This window comes from Podarcis tiliguerta, assembly GCF_965153285.1.
Source record: "Podarcis tiliguerta genome assembly, chromosome: 6".
NCBI classification, from domain to species: domain Eukaryota; kingdom Metazoa; phylum Chordata; class Lepidosauria; order Squamata; family Lacertidae; genus Podarcis; species Podarcis tiliguerta.
This window is the reverse complement of record NC_139539.1, coordinates 27,060,351-27,081,114: the sequence shown is the minus strand read 5'-3', so window position 1 is coordinate 27,081,114 and position 20,764 is coordinate 27,060,351. Positions and strand designations below refer to the sequence as shown.

At 42.6% G+C, this 20,764-nt stretch overlaps 2 protein-coding genes across 12 annotated transcripts in view; both read right to left on the bottom strand.

The window, feature by feature from the left end:
* The window catches only part of EPB41L1 (erythrocyte membrane protein band 4.1 like 1), a 167,801-nt gene that overhangs the window by 119,101 nt on the left and 27,936 nt on the right, over window positions 1-20,764 (bottom strand). The gene's annotated exons all lie outside the window — the stretch shown is intronic.
* The window catches only part of LOC310680353 (uncharacterized protein), a 339,545-nt gene continuing 326,181 nt past the window's right edge, over window positions 7,401-20,764 (bottom strand). Inside the window, exon 4 of the transcript XR_014512726.1 lies at window positions 7,401-7,569. The gene's annotated coding sequence lies outside the window, so the exon portion shown is untranslated. The remainder of the gene's footprint in view (window positions 7,570-20,764) is intronic.

Genomic DNA, 20,764 nt, shown 5'->3' with positions numbered 1-20,764 from the left:
TTTCTAATGCCAACTTTCTAAATGTATCTCTTAGAGCAGTTGCAACAATTAAAATCACAGTATCACCATAAAGCCTTAATAGCAAACAAAATACAGTGGAGCCAGGCCAAAATGAATAAAAACACACACTTCAGTAAAAACATCTCCTGCACAGAACAAAAGCCTGTTGAAATACAAATATCTCTACTAGTTAGTAAAAGGTGGATAAAGACAGGTTTCATCTAAGTTTCATGGGGAAGCTATTCCAAAATCTGAGTGCTGCAGCCATTGAGAAATGTGTAACTCTCACCAGTCAACAGTGTTCCCACCACAGGTGGGTCACAGAGAAGGCTCTCCACTAATTCTTAGGCAGTGGACAGGCTGTGCAAGAGAATCTACTCAATCAAGCCAGAGACCTATTAAATCCAGAACTCTGTTCTTGCATTGGCCAATCAGATGTCTGTGGGAAGCCCAGCAGCAGAACCTGAGCATAACAGCACTCAGATTGTCCTATAGGTATCCTGAACCCAAGCCAGTGTCCAAGTGAATGAAATAGTCCCTTCTTACCATCTGAGCACACATCATTGCCCCGAATGTAAATTGGAACCGCTGGATCAGGGCCGTATTTTTTTTACTAGGTGCCATTTTGAAGAATATATTTCAATTATAAAATAACATAATCCAACTCGCCAGCTGCATATTCCTTTAAGAAAAGCACTAAAATGATACCAACAATGAGCTGATATCTGTCCTCTTCATCTTTTTTTAAAAAAAACAACAGCCTTTGTTTCAGCCTCTCTGCAGCCTTCCATTCTTGATGAACCGCCGACTTCTACCGCTCCATGTTTTGTAAGAGCTGGACCAAACAGGGCTTTTCAAAATTGCAAATAAAATGTTGGCAGATTGATTTCCTTTAACAAACAATGAAATCCGTACCCCTCGAGGCTGTTCACACAAAGCTTAACTTTGTTTTATTAGACTGAGTTTCTGCAAAGAGCCAGAGATTGTAACGTGAATGGTGTATTACTGGAATGTAAGACAGACTAGCTGACTAGATAACTGAGCTAGACCACCTTTCCATCACTCTCCTCAACAATAGCAGGCACCTTATTTTATACAGAAAAAAGGAGAGCGGTCATTATTTTTCTGAGATTTAAGAAATGATCGCATATTATGTGCAAAAAGAGTTTTTGAGCTCTCTGCCTTGCTTGGTGTGGGGGAGAGAGGCAAGATCCTTTCAGCACACCAGCTCCAGAAGACCTGAGGTGCTCAGGTAGGGGCAGTTCCAAGGGTTCAAGTATACATGTTTTTGCATATACATGAGCTCTTGGAACCGAACCCTCCCCTCATGAGATACAATCGTACTGCATTGGTTTTATAGCAATACTCCTCTAAGGAATCTTGAGAGTTGTAGCTTGTCAGAATAGTTGCAGAATAGTCTCAGCCAGAAATCCCTGGTCTGTTACCTAGCAGTATACAAGCCACAATTTTATAAATTATTATTATTATTATTATTATTGTTGTTGTTGGAATTTATATACCACCCCATACCCAGAGATCTCAGGGTGGTTCACAGAACAAAATCAAAATATAAAACCACAAAAGATATAATAAAAAAACAGCCCAATAACACCCTCCCCCAATAATAACCCCACATTTTGAAAGGGCATAGGATATCAATCAGATCAACCGAAGGCCTGGTTAAAAAGGAAACTTCCCACCGGAGCAGTACCTATTTATCTACTTGCACTTTGACATGCTTTCGAACTGCTAGGTTGGCAGGAGCAGGGACCGAGCAATGGGAGCTCACCCCGTTGTGGGCTAAATTCCTGAACAGCTCCAACAATTATTTTATAAACCACAACCATGAATTTAGGTTTCTGAGAAGATCCAATAATTCCCTCCAACAATTTAGGATATGCCAAAGCACTCAAAAGCAGATGGCCCATAAATAGATACCAATAGGTGCTGCAACTGAAGATACTGCCATTCAGCACTCACCGGTAAATTATATTTAAATCCCAGGATAGAAAATTATAGATGGTATAGGTCCTTTCCTTTTTATATATATATTGAGACCACAAGCAACCCATCCTAGAAGGGGTGCTAAATAATTTCTAAAATTACCCATAGAAATATTTATAGAAAAAGAAACTTGTCCATCATTTACATGCACTAAAATCTATGACTTGTATTCTCTTGAGAAGTGGAGAATTATCCCGAATAAACTTCTGAAATACACCACAGATCTTTTGAAAAGACACTTGAGGAATACATAAAGAATTATCTTGAACTGCATAGATTATCCACGGCAAAATATCCCTCTTCAGTATATTAACATATACTATACATATAACACTAAATTTAAGTGATGCTCATCTTTCCAAATCACTGGAAATAATCTGGAGTTCCTTTTTAAAGGAATGCATTTTATAAAAGGAAAAGAAGAACCAGAAATATGAAAACCAGAAATCATCAATCTCCTTTCCATCATCACCGTTGAATGAATCGCCACAATAAATGCACTCTGAAGAATAGTTTCATATGATTCTAGGGAAGATGATGAGGGTGTTAATATTTCTAGAGAATATGAGGCAGGCTGGGTAAAAAGAAACAGAAAATGGTAATATACATAGCCTTGTCGGGAAATAATTTATAGTGCAGTTTACATGCGAACAGCAGTGACTATGTCTGCAGAGTTTACTGCTAATATCTGGAGTCACCTGAAATCATTCAACTTCATGCTGGAAGATGCCACACACGGCTTCCATTCCACCATTTGGAAGTTGGTTTGGACACTAACATCAGTTGGTTTGCTGTGTTGGGACTCCTATTTCTCTGCAATAGCTTCCCAGTGCTCCGTGTGGAAAGGGGTGGAAGGCCAATAATTTCTGAAAAGAACCATAGTGTGCCAAAAGCACAGAAGTAAATAAATCAGTGCAAAACTTGGCCACAGAAATGCATATCCAAGCAATTTAGTATTTTAAAATGTGCATTTGAATATATACCCTGAGGATCACACCCAATGCATATATCTGGGACTGAAATTAGAAATGCAGATAGACACACACACACACACACACACACACACACACACACACCGTTCAACGGCTATACTCAGCTTATGAGTCATCGCCAATTCCACCCCCACTTCACACACCCTTTACCTACTTCTGTGCCACATCAGGGCTTTGTAATAGCTGTTGCAACAGCATTGCACCACAGTGACAGCCTAAAACATTTGGCATCCAGCACTGGCTTGACTGAATGCCAAAGTAACACTGCACTGCATTAGCAAAGTGGCCCTTGCACCCAAACCCAATAGATTCATTTGTCCATGCAGGTTATCTGCAGGCATGGACCATCCTACTTTGGCAACCCTGCTTCTGATGCAATAAAAAGTAGCCCATATTTTAATGCACTATCCAGTAAAATTGTTGCCTACCAGCTGACTAGTACCAAGGTGTGAAAAGCCACTAAAAGACATCATCCCCCAGGCTCTTAACAGGCTCCACGCATAGCTTGCCAAGTCTCATTCTTGCTGTGCCCTTGACTTGCCTGATTCTTCTGATCTCTTTCCTCATCTATCTGATTTTGTGATTGCCCATTTTGGATTTAAAAAGCACAAGACTGGGCCATCGGCAATGACCCTTCTAGTCCCTATGTGATCCTAAGGCTAAAGCAGATGTGAAGAACGGAGTATGGCTGGTGGACCAGGTCGCTATCTCCCCAACAGCCCTTTGCCTCCACAGTCTTAAATCATCACCTTTTGGCCGAGCTAGGTCTTTACCTTTTCCACACCTGACATCATATATGATAACATCAGGGGTAGGGCAGGTGGCCGTAGCCCAAATGACCTTGCACTGTTAATGAAATCTCATGCAGGCAAAGATAGAGGAATGAAAAAGATTCAAGACAGGAAGGTGAACAAATCTGTACAGTGCTTGATGCCATTACACAACTTAACACCAGTGGGTGGAGGAGGGGGAAGAGAGCTTTAAATGTTTTTCTTCAAAGCCCCCAAATTCACGCTACACGGGTCAGGCAGCTGCCTCTCAGGAATGAATGGTTGTTGATGGGTATGAAAGGACACTACCATTTACAAAGCAAACTTTCAGAAAGCATCAGAAAGGCTGTCAATCTTGTTAAAAGGTACAAGGTATTTGTGTTAAAACAAGAGGCTGTGGGAGTGAAAATAACCACCCAATCAGAAGCCAAGGTCAACCTGAACACCAGGCCTCTCAGGGCAACTTTTGGGGCTGGAATGCCTGACTCGGAACTTGAAAAGGCTGCAACTACAGCATAGAACATGGGTAGGCAAACTAAGGCCCGGGAGCCGGATCTGGCCCAATCGCCTTCTAAATCTGGCCCGCAGACGGTCTGGGAATCAGCGTGTTTTTACATGAGTAGAATGTGTCCTTTTATTTAAAATGCATCTCTGGGTTATTTGTGGGGCATAGGAATTCATTCATTTCCCCCCCCCCCCCAATATAGTCCGGCCCCCCACAAGGTCTGCGGGACAGTGGACCGGCCCCCTGCTGATAAAGTTTGCTGACCCCTGGCATAGAAGATCGCTATTTAGTCATGAAACTCTCTGGATGACCTTTAACAACTTCTTGCATGCGATTGCTACAAGAATGAGCAAGATAAAAATTGCAAAGCATTTTGCATAATAAGATGTACCTGCCTGGATGTACGATCAGGTGAGTATGCTTTCTTAATAATGCTGCATTTGCTGAATATGCACTATGCCGCAACAAATGAGGGAGCATTCTCAATATCCACTTCCACTCCAACTGTGGAGTGCCTTACTCTCACAATTTTACTGGCAGCCCTGATGGGTTTTTCAGCACCAGTTAAAAACACATTTACTTACCCAGGCCATTGGCTAAATTATTTGTGAAGCTAGGCAGCTGGCCTTCATTAACATCTGAACTGTTCCAATTGATGCCCATTATATGTTTTATTGGTTTAATGAGACTTTTTGTGTATTGTGTGTTTATATTTACACTGTAGCCTGCTCCAAGAATATTATTTTTTAAGGAAGAGTAGGGTACATTTTTTTACCCAAATAAATAAGAGAAACCTAATGAGGGTAAATAAAACACAAAAAAGAGAGTATTTCACAATAGTGCAGATTGAGAAAGTGGAGAGGTCAGCCTCAACTCAACTATTGCAGGCTTAGCATTCAGTGAAAGTTTCAGGCTCAGGTTGTAATGTTTAGCTGATAAGCTGAAGCGTGGGCTGAAGATCAAGTTAAAAGTTCACCTTTGGCTCTATTTTAAAACCAGTTACAGATTGATACGTCTGTAACTCTCTTGGCCCCAAAATGAATGCGAAGAAGATTCGTATTGTACCTGGGATATGCAGGTTTTTCACAAGGGTGAGCAGGTGATTTGCCTTTCACACAAAGTGAAAAAGAAACTGCAATATACTTGTGGTTTTGTTCATGCTTGGTGGGAGTTGTTGCTGTTTTCTTTTTGTATCTTTATTATGTATCTTGTGATGTACAGTATATGGAAACTGTTCAGTTTGGTTGCGTATGGTTTAATGTTTTATTTATTGTTTATGACTTCTTTTGCTATGTTTTAGTTATGTATTCTTTTCATGTTGTAAGCCGCCTTGAGCATAGTTTGAGCCATGGAAAGGAAGTAGACAAATAAAATTCATTATGTATGTATTGTCACCAAAACAACGAGGAAATGCCAGCATCAAATGAATAACCTACCATGTACAGAAGGTAATACTTTAAAAAGCAGAAGACCATGCATTTGTCTGGATTTTATCATTTGTTAAACTCACAAGCCATTCTTGGACATTGACATTGCTCTAAGCGTGAAGAGGCCATCTCAGAACTGATAGCTCATTTTAGGTTTCCAGAAATGTTTGTACAGTGTTTGGATGATGCTTCAGCTGGATAATAAAGAACAACTCTGCGAGCAAATAGGCAGCAGGTCAGGCCAGTAAGGGCTTGAACCCTTCGCCAGCACCCAACCTGGCTGACCGCTGGGGCCACGGCAGACATTATTATACTGGCAGCTGTATTTTCAATCCCTTTCCTAATGATCCCTAACATGGAATTTGCTTTTTGCTCACCTGCCAGACACTAGGTCAATATTTTTTAAGATGTAAGCTCCTTGCCTCAATTCTGCTCACACACCTAGCCTTTCTCCCGCTGCTACTATGATCTCTTATCCTAAAGACAAATGAAAATCACATTGGGAAAGGCAGCTAGGGTAGCAACCAGCAGAGGGCCCCAATCAAGACTGCAGGGTCTTGAACATTTTTATTTCCTGCCAGGGAATCATGATTCTGCAACAGGAAAGGGCACTGTGACTCACTTGCCAGCAGATGGGCAGCCTACTAGGATTCTCGATCTCTAGGTGATGCTTGAGCATGAAGTTGAACATCTGGAGAGTGAAAATACACACACACACACACACACACACACCTTTCCAAGCATTCACTTTGAACTCTAGAAGGCTGCAAATGATTTTGGGGCAAGCGAAAGGCTAGTCACCTATGTCTACATCAGGCACCCCCAAACTCGGCCCTCCAGATGTTTTGGGATTACAATTCCCATCATCCCTAGCTAACAGGACCAGTGGTCAGGAATGATGGGAACTGTAGTCCCAAAACATCTGGAGGGCCAAGTTTGGGGATGTCTGGTCTACATGGTACATACAACTTTGAAAAGCAATCTCCGCTCATAAGTGGCTAAGGAAAAGCACCAAAGGCCTCAAAAATGCTTTTTGGGTTGCGCATGATAGCCTCACTTTCTAAAATCCCAAATAAAAAGCCAGTGCTGCAGTTTGCTCTCCCGTCAACTGCTTGCCTGAGCAACTTTTGTGATTCCTGGCTGTTGAGCACTGGTGTGAAAGTAATGGAAATATATGCTACGGCTAAACAGGGTGACAAAGGGATGTACTAGTCCTCTTTAGAGGTCCATGCTGAAAGATGCTTTGGACGTGCAAGTCATGGACACATCATTACAAAACTCGCATTGTCTGCTGGTGACAATAACAGGGATCATTCCATTACTTAACGCCACATGCTGGCAAAAACAGAGCAGAGGGGGGTTAATTCATTTTTAAGAGAGAGAGAGAGGGAGAGAGAGAGAAGGGGGGGGGGAGATAAACTGCAAAGCCAGTAGTGATTCCTAATAGACCCAAAGCCTTGGTTACCTTGGCAACTCACACAACGGTCCCTTATTAGCAGCAGCAAAATGATCTTGTGCAGAATAAGCGGCACTGAATCCATAATAGGATTACAGCAGTCCCTTCCTTTCTCTACTCCTTCTTCTCCTTTTCATCCGAATTCCATGATTAATATATAATCCTTTGCAGAGGGGTGGGGCTTTTCCACATCCCAAATTGAAGGTGGGAGGGAAATTACAGTGGTATCTCAGGTTAAGTACTTAATTCGTTCTGGAGGTCCGTTCTTAACCTGAAACTGTTCTTAACCTGAAGCACCACTTTAGCTAATGGGGCCTCCTGCTGCCGCCGCGCCACCGCAGCACGATTTCTGTTCTCATCCTGAAGCAAAGTTCTTAACCTGAAGCACTATTTCTGGGTTAGCGGAGTCTGTAACCTGAAGCGTATGTAACCCAAGGTACCACTGTATGTTGGGTTTTCCTGAACTTGTCTTGAAGCTTAGTAATGCCATGGTAGTCTTGCCCACATGAGAGCCTGCCAGACAAACAAACTAATTAATTAATTATTATTTTTTAGACCAAGAGATTGTTTGCAAATGAAAGTTCCTGGAGGATCTGATGCAAATCCTTGGCAATTTTAACACACCACTTGAGTTTTGAGTTGACCCTCTCTATTCACGCCTACTTGTCTGGGAAACCAACAACAACCTGTTTGTGTGAGATCACAGAACCAGTGAGTATGCGCTCAGCTACAACAACTACCAGGGTTATTTAAACAGCCTTATTTCACTATCTTATTCTAACAGCCCTACACAGGGGGGTTTTCTGACTAGGAAAGCCACTTAAAAGGTAAAGGTACCCCTGCCCGTACGGGCCAGTTGTGTCCGACTCTAGGGTTGTGTGCCCATCTCACTTAAGAGGCCGGGGGCCAGTGCTGTCTGGAGACACTTCCGGGTCACGTGGCCAGCATGATGAAGCTGCTCTGGCGAGCCTGCACCAGTGCAGCACATGGAAACGTACCTATTTATCTACTTGCACTTAGGGGTGCTTACGAACTGCTAGGTGGGCAGGACCTGGGACCGAAAGACGGGAGCTCACCCCGCCGCGGGGATTCGAACCGCCGACCATACGATCAGCAAGTCCTAGGCACTGAGGTTTTACCCACAGCACCACCCGCATCCCTCTAGGGAAGCCACTTACTCATGATCAAAAAAAGAGAGAGGAAGAGGATTCCTAAAAAAAGAAAAAGGACAAGGGCACAAATTTGCATAAAAATTGCACATTCTAATATGTATCTATGCAAATTTATATGTATCTATGCAAATTTAGAAAGGAGATGGATAATTTCAACAGAAATACATTTCTCCACAGCAGGGAAGGTTGGTCAGGTGACCTACCTGCCTGCTAAGTCAGTGTGAACAGCTGATGGACAACTTCAAGGCCTCTTCTGCCCTCCATTCTGGTGGTTCTTTATCTTTAAACTGGACTTGGACCCAGCAGCTCTTCAAACAAAGGACTCCTTAATGTAAAGGTAGGGTTGCAATACGTCCATTTCCTGGACATATCCGGAATACCGCATTTGTCAGCAGCATCCGGGGAAATCTGGACATAGAATCATAGAATCATAGAGCTGGAAGAGACCACAAGGGCCATCGAGTCCAACCCCCTGCCAAGCAGGAAACACCATCAGAGCATTCCTGACATATGGTTGTCAAGCCTCTGCTTAAAGACCTCCAAAGAAGGAGACTCCACCACACTCCTTGGCAGCAAATTCCACTGTCGAACAGCTCTTACTGTCAGGAAGTTCTTCCTAATGTTTAGGTGGAATCTTCTTTCTTGTAGTTTGGATCCATTGCTCCGTGTCCGCTTCTCTGGAGCAGCAGAAAACAACCTTTCTCCCTCCTCTATGTGACATCCTTTTATATATTTGAACATGGCTATCATATCACCCCTTAACCTCCTCTTCTCCAGACTAAACATGCCCAGCTCCCTTAGCCGTTCCTCATAAGGCATCGTTTCCAGGCCTTTGACCATTTTGGTTGCCCTCCTCTGGACACGTTCCAGTTTGTCAATGTCCTTCTTGAACTGTGGTGCCCAGAACTGGACACAGTACTCCACCCGCATCCCTCTAGGGGATGGCAGCCTACATTGGCAGTGCCAATTTTGCCTTACAATAGCTCTGACAGCCCTTCAAACAGAAGACAGTCCTCTAAAAGAGGGCACATGGCTACTCTATTTCTGGCACAGGTCTCTTAAAAACGCATCAACAAGTAATTATAGTCTGCTTACTGCCATTTCATGCAAAGAGCATCTTCACAAACTGGCACCCCAGACAATCGTGACTGCTTATGTAACACAACAAAAGGCAATGAAGTCACATTACAAACCCAATTAAACAGCATTTTAACAAGAGGTGAGGAAATAGAGAACGCACAAAAGCAACCTGTTGTGTGTGTTGTTGGCTTTTTAAAAAAAGTTCTAAAAGGTTTTATAAAGGTGTGGAGTGAGCCACTTATGGAAGGACCTGAACACAAAGGAGGCCCGAATACCCACCAAATTAAGGCAAGATGGTGGGATTCCACAAGTACTTTTCTATAGGCTTTGTGCATTCCATAGGCAGCAGTCATGGCTTCTTCCCTCAGTTGTGCTTTTCCAGCTAGTTCCCCATTTCCTGATCTAGTTCTAAATATTCTGAAAAGAAAGAGTAGGGGAATAGAGTAGAAAATCTTGGTTCAGTATTCGCATGAACTACCAAAATTCACATGAACTACCAAATTAGCTCTGAGCTGCTTTCCCAGTGGTGGGTAATATTACTAATCTCTTAAATAACCAGAGTGAACTGGGTGGACACCATGCAAGAACATCCTCAAGGAAGGTTGGGTATTGTTATGTACTGAGCTGAATCCTAGAACAATAGGATCCAGAATGCAGCAGTCTGATTGGTCCACAGGAGCCACCCAATCCAGCTCCAGGTGGAAGTGAATCTGCAACCTGGTTGGCCTACAGGAGCAGCTCAGAATTAACCAATCACGTGGGGCCCATTGTGTAAATAATGTATATATAGCTAGACATTTTGGGGACATTGCTACTAGGAGCTATTTTAGGTATGCAGGAGCAACAACTGTTTGGGTGAATTGGCCCTCCAGTCTGCAGACCAAAATGCAAACTTGCTGTGGATATTTAAAAAGGATGAGGGGCGTGGCCCCACTGGCTCAGGCTTGCAACATATTCTGCTACAAATTGTTATTTTTCTACAGCTGTGTTCCTCGATTATGAAGCAAAATGGCACTTCCCCTCCTTCACAGGGGTGTGGAGTTCAATTAAAATTCACTGAAGATTGTGAGGTGTGGCAGTTCTTTAGCACTGGGACCCGATAACAATGGACAGCCAAACAGTGCTACTTTTCTTAATATCTAAATTTCGTGTGTCCCTTTCTCTGTATAGAACTTCAGTTTGAGGCACAGCTAACAAAAAGGATGCCACAGCAATGTTTCTCAGTTAATGGGGAAGGAGAAATCTCTGCTCTCTGATACACACAATTTCTTTTCTTTTCTTTTTTTTATGTAAAAAACTGCTAAAGGTGTGCTAAACAGAGAAGAGGAAAAAGACAAAAAAGAGAAACAGATTGCATGCACATATTACATTTAAAACACATTCTCTTTCCTAGCCCCTCAGAAAATCCTGGGAACTGTAAGAGCCCTGGTTGCTTCTGACCGTAACTCAAGAAATCCATTATGTGTGAAGAGACTTACCAACTCTTATCTCCAACACGTACAACAGTGAAAAGAAGCACCAGCGCTTCAGCTGTGGAGAGATAAGGTAGCCTGTCTGTGCACATTCCTTCATGCCATGTGCAGAATTTTGCTTGATGCAAAAATGAAAAAAGTCCAACATGCATGCTTTCTACAGGTTTTAGTGATGTGCCTTTCTGACGGGGTATGCATAGTAATGCTGATACTATGTGGAAGTGCACCATAAGACCAGGAAGAAATGGTACTGCAGCCAAGAGTGAGTAACTACTCATGTATGTTCTGTTTATATCAGCCGTGTAATGGCAGAAGAGTGAACTCATGCAAAGATTACCCCTCCTTCTACGAACAAGAGGGGGGATTTTGAAAAGCCACAACTGCAATTTTGTGCTTTCAACAGTCACACAAGTAGGCCACGTGGGGATCATTACTTGCAGGACTTGGCCAGCTGCAGAAACATCTGCACCTTCTATGAAGTCTGTAGTCATTACACACAGAGGAAGACAGATAATGAATATCTATAATGCTCAGGAGTTGCATTTTTGACATTAGCTAAAAAAATAACCTCAGTGCGCCAGCCTCCATGGGCATCAGGCTGGTATATCTAGAGGGCAAGGAGGAGATTAAAGTGCCTCAGGGAGAATGAAATTCAGGTTAGAAGGACAAACATGCAGCCTGTCTCCAGGCAGTCATGTACTCAAATACGGCTGCAATTTATTAGCACCTTATCCTCCTTCGTGCCCTTGCATCTCAGACCATCATCACACAGTTTGCTGCTGCTTATTTGAGAGGACAAAAACAGCAGGTTCTATTCTAAGGGAAACTGGAAGTACATGGCCAGAGCAGTAGCTCAAGGCAGAGTAAAAGCAGCAGGAACGGATACAAAATGAGGAATGAGATGCATAGACAGAACTGAACGAGGCAGGCATGGGGACACACACATAGCATATGTCCAAGGTAGTTAGCAGGCAAAAAGAACAGAAATGTGCCTGCAAAGCTAAAGCCCTGCTCTTCATTTTAGATTCCAATTTCTGCAACATTCCTATTCATTCCCCACTGCTACTGAATGGGTTATTTTCCTCTCTGCACAATCACATGTACCTGCACTCTCACTTATTTTTCCAATATGAAGGAAGCAGAAGAAACAGCTGCAGTGTTAACTCATGCATCTAAACCAAGGAGGACTCCATTGCTCAAGTGATTGCCTTGGATGTATTCTGGCTCCTTTGAGCAATGTGGGCCAGAAGTGTTGATTGGCCACCAGAATTGTTCAGCCAAAAGTGCAAAAAGGACACACAAACAGCCAGAGAAGAGATGTTGTGCAGAAGCAGCTCTAGCTTCCGTATAGAAAGCTCTCTTATCAGCATTGAAAATCATGCATCTTCCCCTCATTCCTCAAGTCGCTCCAGATATTGGTAAAAAAAAAAGTCACCAAGAGTGAATTGGTATGAACCCCCAGGCATTTGGAGTACACAGATTCTGTGGTTCTATGCAAAATTCAGCAGAGAAGCACATGATAAGATAAAGATAGGGCGTGCTCACCATGGCAACACAATTAATTTTGGGTTTGGGTTACATCCCTGCTATTTTTTAGCCTCAGTTCTTAGGGTATTTTATTGCCTTAAATCCTGGCATCACCAGCCTTTGAAGGCCAATGAACACATCTGCATTTTTGAGTGAGTGCTGTGGGCACCACACCATTTGGTCACTGCTCTTTCTACTCCCCCAGTTCAACCCACCCTCCAACGCAGAGGAGGAAAGAAAGTATGTGAACACAGTTTTTGGTTTTCTAAGCGCTGGATCCAGCAAAATTAATCTGAGTCTAGAAAAGCACATCACACTAAAAGAGGAAGTGGGAAAGACTATTATTCTTCCAACTCCCTATTCCAGCTCTTTATGTTATCCAAGGGAGAAAAGAGTAATCACCACCATCACCATAACCAAGGAAGCATTGAGCGACTTTGAAATGTCTTGGGCACCATGAAACCTTCAAGGTCATCATTGCACCCACAGGTGCCAACACTGCCTGGACACAGAGTTTTAAAGCCTGGATCTTTGCCTAGAAAAATGCCACAAAAGGCAGTCTGGATAAGCCCAAAGTTGGGATCCTAATAAAAAGAAGTACAGAGAAATGTCTTTAGAGACTATCAGCTAGGAACTTCAAGCAGAACAGAGGACCAGATTTTAGCATCCTGCAGGCACAAAGCAAGAGCTTAAATTCTGAAGAGGGAGCACCAAAAACCATTTAAGTATGACTTGGGTCATATTCATCACTAACATGTCACATAATTGTAAAATAGGGGTGTGTTATGTCCACACGTGTGTGCTAAGCAAAGCAGGGTCTGAAAAGAAATGAATAAAAAGGACTATGGAAACCACTGTGCTTTTGTATTTAGCTGTTCAAACAGTTTAAGTGGTTAGAGTGGCTGCTGCCAGAGTTTTACAGTGAAGTCTTGATATGTAGTCCCTCTGTTTTGAGAATGTCCTTGCATGCCCACAGTCTAAATGAAAAGCAGTGTGAAGCGGAACTAAGGAAACTTTTCAGCTGATTAAGACAGTCTTAAATGGAGGGTTAGAATTTCTCGTAATAATGAGGTTGGTGTCTACCAGCACTTCTGCCTTATCAAGGACCCAGAAAAACAGGAAATTAAGAAGAAAAGAATTACACATTCATGAGGGACAGGGTCATCAGCATGACTGTCTATACGTCTTCTTAAATATAATAAAAATGTAGGAATGTCATCACGCAGCCCCCAGTGGAGGATCTGTAGTGCCACATCAGAATCCTGGATTTGCATGAAGTCAAAGCACAGTCCTCACTGGAGGAATTGTAGTTCCTCATCACAAACCCCTTGTAGCTTGTCAAAAAAAACCAACAAAACGTGAACATCTTCCACTGACTTCTATGAAATCAAGGAAAGAGGTTGCAAACCATCAAACAATGAAACCAGGGAGAAGGAAGCAATACTTGCCCCACCACCCCAGATACTGATGATGGTGAGGGTGTGACACATAAATAGCAGTCAAATACAACATTCCCAGAGTGGGCATTTAAGGGGATGTTTGCTCCAGCCAGTCGGAACTTCCTGTTTCCTCCTGAGCTGGGACAAACTTCCTCTGCATGTGACTAGAGGTGGGCGTGACCTTACCTGCCCAGGTAACAAAAGGGCGAGACAGGCAGCACACACACTCGCTTCTCCATCTTGCTTTCGGTGTGTGTGCAGCAGTGACTGCCAGTCTGCAGTCACTGGCACTAACTCCCTTATGGGTAGTTCCACATGTATATACTTTGTAACCTAAACTGCCTTCAGGGATGCATCTGTGAACTGCATGTGTGAGTAAACTTCTTTTATACATTTTACACAAGATTGTGCTGTGTCTATTCTTTTCAAGGGGGAGATAAGGGGATTACCAGAAATCCTATATAGAGAAGCTTAAACAAGCTTGCAACAAACTAACCGCTGTGTGTTTAAAAGAGGAATGTACTCTGCTAAGTAAAGGGACTTGCTAACGCAAGTTAGAAAGGATATTAAACAATATATCCTCTCCTGCCTCCCTGAACATTCCCACAGAGGGAAGATGCACACTTTGTCTACGCTGCAAAGGTTTTGCCATTTGCTCCATATACAGTGGTACCTAGGGTTACAAACACTTCAGGTTACAGACTCTGCTAAACCGGAATTAGTACCTCAGGATGAGAACAGAAATCGCGTGCAGCAGCAGGAGGCCCCATTAGCTAAAGTGGTACCTCAGGTTAAGAACGGTTTCAGGTTAAGAACGGACCTCCGGAACGAATTAAGTTCACAACCAGAGTACCACTGTAACTCAATGAGGGACCACAGACTTTCCAAGGGAGAAAATAGGTTGTCTGGAATTAAAGACAGGATAGCAGGGAGTTCTAGCTATTGAGCCTAGAGTCTAGGGTAGGTGAAGGATTTTGCCTCCACCTCAATTATTTTCTCATGCGCAGGCAGAGAGTGGTGCTGGTAGTTAACAGGAACTCTCTGCCCTTTCCTACTCCTACATCAAATTTGACAGGATGAGTTGGAGGTCTGTCATCAGAGCACTAATTTATTTTAAAGGTGCTGTGGGGAGAGGGAAGGGCACCCATAGAGCCATGAGTGGGGAAAGCAAAATGTTTTCCCCTGCATTGCTCTCCTGATCTAGCAGCCCCACCCGCCCACCGATTTTTGTCCATTTGGAAAACATGCATCTATATTTTTTTCATTGAAGAGGCAGATAGCAGGTGGGAGATCAGATCAGGAAAACAGTTAAATCTGCTTTCCCCACAACACCATGGTTCCAATCCAGTGCACACACTCTCTTCTGAAAGAAATTAAGACAGACAGAATATCTGGTTAAGGCTCTCCAATGTCTCATCTAGTTTGGCTCTGAGAACATGACTGACAGTACCCTTTACATAAATCTCTATGAGTGATTTTACACACTTCAGAGGAAAAGGGAAATATAACTCCAAGGAACAGCATATAGCAGTTCTTCATCAATAAAAATATATACGTATCAACTGCAGCTATAAGGGGACTTTTAAAAAAAGCCCAAATTAATTAATACTCAGAATCCGTTGGACCAAGAAGTTAAAGCCTTTTCCCAGCACTCAAATGACAACTGTGTGCTACACCTCCTGTGAAAGAAATATCCTCAAAGTGAGTAACAGAGAAGTTCAGAAATGAATATTTAATATACACATACCTGCCTGACAGGTGTGTATTACTCCTAACCACCAGTTTATCTAATTTTGTCCTGGAGGGAACCACATCGTAAGGAGCGGGCTCTCATCAGGAAACCACTGTGGAGAATACAAACACCACAAAAAGTAGCATCTAGAATGTGCTAGAACTGAAGACTTTGGCGGGGGACAAGAATCAGCAGTGATGGAGGGCTTTAAAGAACTAAGATCGTTCTTACTTTTTCTAATTAACCGTAACCATGTTTTTCAAGTGAATTCCTTTTGCCTGCCCACTAGCAATAGACAAGTTCACAGTTACATTCCCTTCATAATTCAATATAAAAAATATAGCTTTGTGCCCAAGAAGTCAGGATGTTTTACATGCAAAAGTTTAGAGTATGCAGCCAGAACTTTCATTATGCTACACCTCTCCACCCTCAAATTATTAAGCAAACCTTTAACTCATTAAACAAGGAACACACTGCCATTCACCTTTCCCTCTAGGCAATAATGCCAACTTCTCAGCAACTTCTCGCCATCCCAAACAGTTAGTATTTTTGACACTGCCCTTCAGCAGCCAGTTCTGGAGAAGTCGGCTCCTTTGTAGAAGTATCTGAGGAATAGATGTGATGCTGGAAGCCTACAAATTCATTTTTTTTTCAAATGCCATGCCAGCAGGCAAAGATTACTTATAGGCAGGATGCATTTCCAGTAAGGGCTTCAAGATCTTTTTTTTTACTCAGTTGGTTGCATACAGCAATCAATGCAGCAATGATGTGTATTACAAACTTAGTAGGCTTTAAGAGAGTCCACATTTATTTCACTTTTGAAAATCTGAACATTTTCAGAAAAGCTCAAAGTCCCAGGATGTAGACAGTGCATCTATAAATATGAGGATCATATTAAAGCATAAAACGGCACCTGAATGCTGTGCAGGTTCTTGTGTCATTTGCCTACACAAACAAAATGGCAGTTGAATCATTATGGGAATGGAGCTGGGAGGAAAACACACCTGCATTTGGGCTCCATTTCCCCCTTTATTTTTTACTGGGCTGTCACTATCTCTGAACCTGACCTACATCTCAAGGTTGTTATGAGGATAGTATGGGAGGAAGTCCATGTGCACGGATTTGAGGAAGGGAAGTATGGCATTAATGAAACTAATAAACAAAATACAGTCCCAAGTTTGGGTATCTGGGCAGTTCTACCGGATCATCTGGGTTTCTGGGATTAATCAGCTAAGAGTGACATGAAGTTTGTCTGGCTTAAGAGGGGCAACAGGTGGAAGAAGTTCTGTAGAACCTGCAAAGCTTACAAGTTGCTTTGAAAAGTGCAAAGCACATGTGGCATTTTAAGAATTTCAGGCCATTCCACCAATTTTTCAAATATAGTGGGACTAGTGACTAAGTCCACCACAGAATGATGAACCCACAAAACTGATTTTACAGTAGAAGAGGCAGAGGATGTGGAAGAACAGGGGGGAAATGGTACAGTTGGAGCTGCCAGGGATGTTAAACCTGCAATCCAAAAATGTAGTCCTGGCATGGAAGAATTAGAAAGAGGAATTTAATTTGTATGTGGAGATTGAAAAAGCAGATAAAGAGGAAGCAGTGAAAATTAAACTGGAGAAGGATAAGTAGAATACTGTGTACAGACATCCCACACATTCAGTGTAGCCTGACTTTGATAATGGTCTGTTTGACGTTCACTGCAACCCAGAAATAATGGAAGAGATGAGATAAATACTTTTTCCATCCAAAATCAAGGAACAGGAGACAGTATTGATTGAGAACTGCATCAGCTTAAAGACACTATCAGTCAGTTGCAATTTTAGAGATATTGAAGATTCACTGATAAGGGACCAGACACTGTGGGATTCAGGACATATGATGATCTAGAGTGGTTGTGGGGGGGATTTATTTGACTTGGCAACATGCAGAACAAATGAAATAGCCCAAGACAGTCAAGAAGTCAAACACCGAAAGTGAAGGCAGTGGAATCTCTGCAAACAATTCAAGAAAAGGGAAAGAAAGAAATCAGAAACAAACAACAGAGGACTCCTTAAGGTGATGCAAATATTATCTGGTGAAAATATGAGGAAAACAAAAGTAGAAGTACCAGCTGATTGCAGAGGAGGGAGTACTACTGCAATTCAAACAACATTTAACTATTTTGCATCCACAATGTTTATGAAAAATGAGGAGTGTGGGGAGATGAAGTGAAGGCTACATACACACGACAGTGGTACCTCGGTTTAAATACAGTCTGGTTTAAGAACGATTTGGTTTACAAACTCCACAAAACCGGAAATAGTGTCTTGGTTTGAGAACTTTACCTCGGTCTAAGAACAGAATCTGAACAGTGGAAGGGCACCGGTGGCGGGAGGACTCATTAGGGAAAGCGCACCACAGTTTTAAGAACGGTTTTGGTTTAAAAACAGACTTCCGGAAAGGATTAAGTTCGTAAACCAAGGTACCACTGTATAAATATTTGGCAGATAAAATGGTAAACACAGTACAGATATTTTTTTAAGGACCAAAACCAAATTTAGCCATGCTGTTGTGGATCAAAAACCATGTTATTCCAATCTGACTGTGCTGACATTAGCAAACATCTTCCCCGAATGCCTTGTGAACCTGGAATATTCCATTAGAAGAAACTAACCAGCTATTAGCCATGTTAAAGCCAGTGGCAAAATACAAACGCAAAACAGATAGGCATTGTGACCCCAGAATCATACTCCATGGATACAGCCATGGACCCAAGAGGTGGTGGTGTTGAAGTGGAAAGGGAGTTGCACTCAACTCTGACCCAAAAATGACCGGAGTTCCCTAAATACAACATATCAGGAGCCCATTTTGCCACCACCTCTGCAGCCTGAGATTACATAATGCCACCCAAGTTTGAGGACTCCATCACAGGAGCCACCGTCTCCTCTGCACCTTTTGGACTCAGAGTCCCTTTAAAAAGACAAGGCTCCTTAATTTTAACCAGAAGAGGCTTGTAACAGTAGTGACCGGGTTAACCAACCACTGAGCTGAAATCCTATTTAGGTCTAAGTTTGGGGTTGTTGGTTGCTGAGGCAACATTTTAACCTACTTATACGAGTCTCCAGCTAAAGTCCATGTGGAACTATCCAAGGTACTAACTGAAACAAACTTTCCTTTGTCTTCCTAAAACCTTTGTGTTGCCCTACCAGAACCAGAAGTTCACCCTGCTTTGGGTCTACCATGACAGAACCTGAATTCCATGGCTTCATAAACCATATGGCTTCATAAACCATTTGTTTAGCAGGGCAGACAAACCAGTTGGCGACATTTATTAGCCCAAAGCAAAGGTATAGATTAAAATGCCATGTGCAGAACTACAGAGACTAGCTCCTCAACAATCTGAGATGTTGGCTTCTTATTCAATACTTGGGGGGGGGGGGAGAGACAGGCATATGGTCTTGTGGCTGTCCTGAACCAGTGTTTGGTACAGTAACACAGTGCTTCCCAACCTTTTCCCCCCATCCTAGTTTCCTTCCTGTGCCCTGCCCCCCGATGCAAAAAGATATTGTCATCTTGAGGAGCCCTTGCTGTCAAGATAAATGTAATAATAATAGTAATAATAATAATAATAATAATAATAATTTATTTTATTTATTTATTTATTTCCCGCCCATCTGGCTGAGTTTCCCCAGCCACTCTGGGCGGCTCCCAATCAAGTGTTAAAAACAATACAGTACATTGTCACCCAAACACCACATTTACTTAACCTGGGGGTTCTGGATTGTGGGCTCTAATGGTCAAAATGGAAGCCTCAGAGATCACTCAGAGATACAATACAGCTCTGATGGTGTTTCCTGCTTGGCAGGGGGTTGGACTCGATGACCCTTGTGGTCTCTTCCAACTCTATGATTCTATGATTCTAAGTATTAAAAACTTTCCTAAACAGGGCTGCCTTCAGATGTCTTTTAAAAATAAGATAGCTGCTTATTTCCTTGACCACACCCTTACCTGGGAGTAAGACCCACTGAACTCAGTAAGATTTTCTACTGAGTAGACACTGGTGGCAGCAACAAGCAGCTCCAGCTCATCCAGCCCTACCCATTGTCACCCGAACACCACATTTACTTAACCTGGGGGTTCTGGATTGTGGGCTCTAATGGTCAAAATGGAAGCCTCAGAGATCACCCTCTCCTACTGAAAACAAACCAAGACTGCTCCAAGAAAACACACGTGGCAAAAAGGAGCACTAGGCCCTGATGTGCTACCCCCTTGCCCCCTTGTGATTGGCCAAGCGGATAGCCAATCAGGATTTTTTTTAAAAAAACAACTTTTTTCTTCACTTCTCACTTCCCTCTGTGGCCCCCTAGCCTTATCCTGTGGCCCCCTTGGAATATCTTGGGGGCCCACAAGGGGCCATATGGCCCCCGGTTGGGAAACACTGCAGTAATAGACCGGATGGAAGTGCTGGGAAAATGCTAATGGCTCCTGCAAATAGAGCTCAGGAAACAGGGCCTATATAAGATGTATTTAGTGCCAGTTTGTATATATTTAAGTCTGTCTGTCAGTTGGGGAGAAAGGGAATGAGAGTTCCAGGAAACATGGAACATTTCAAAACAAGACATTGGTTGTGTCTTGGAAGTTTAATAGGTCAGGCTATTCACTGGGCATCTGAAAGTCATGTGGAAATTTCATCTGGCCAAATCAAAATCATATCCAAATAGGGTTTTCCAATCTCACTCTGGTATTTAAGGTTAGAGGCCACAGACCAAGGAAGCTCTGTTGAATCTGTACTTAAGTGTAAAGCGGCTTGAAAAGTAGAGTCCCTTTAAAACTTTTTTTATAGAGAGGCTTCTTAACCAACCCAACAAACTTGACACATCACCAACTTCAGACTTGCAACTGTTGTGTGTCAAACCATCTTACCAACTATCTTGTTGGGAAAGTCAAAGGCCTGCAGTGCTATCATTTCTCTCCAAGATTAAAAATGCATAATCTGTATGTGTACTAGCAACAGCTTGCATGAAAAAGACACAATCGTAGGGAAAAGTACACCAAAGAGACCAGGCCTTTCCTTTATCTCTTTCCTGCTTGATATACAGACACAGTCACAAGCTCTACATGATAGTCATAAGACAGATTAATATACCAGCAGTCCTTGAGCTGTAGAATGAAGCCTGAGAGAGATAACGGATTCATATGCACAATG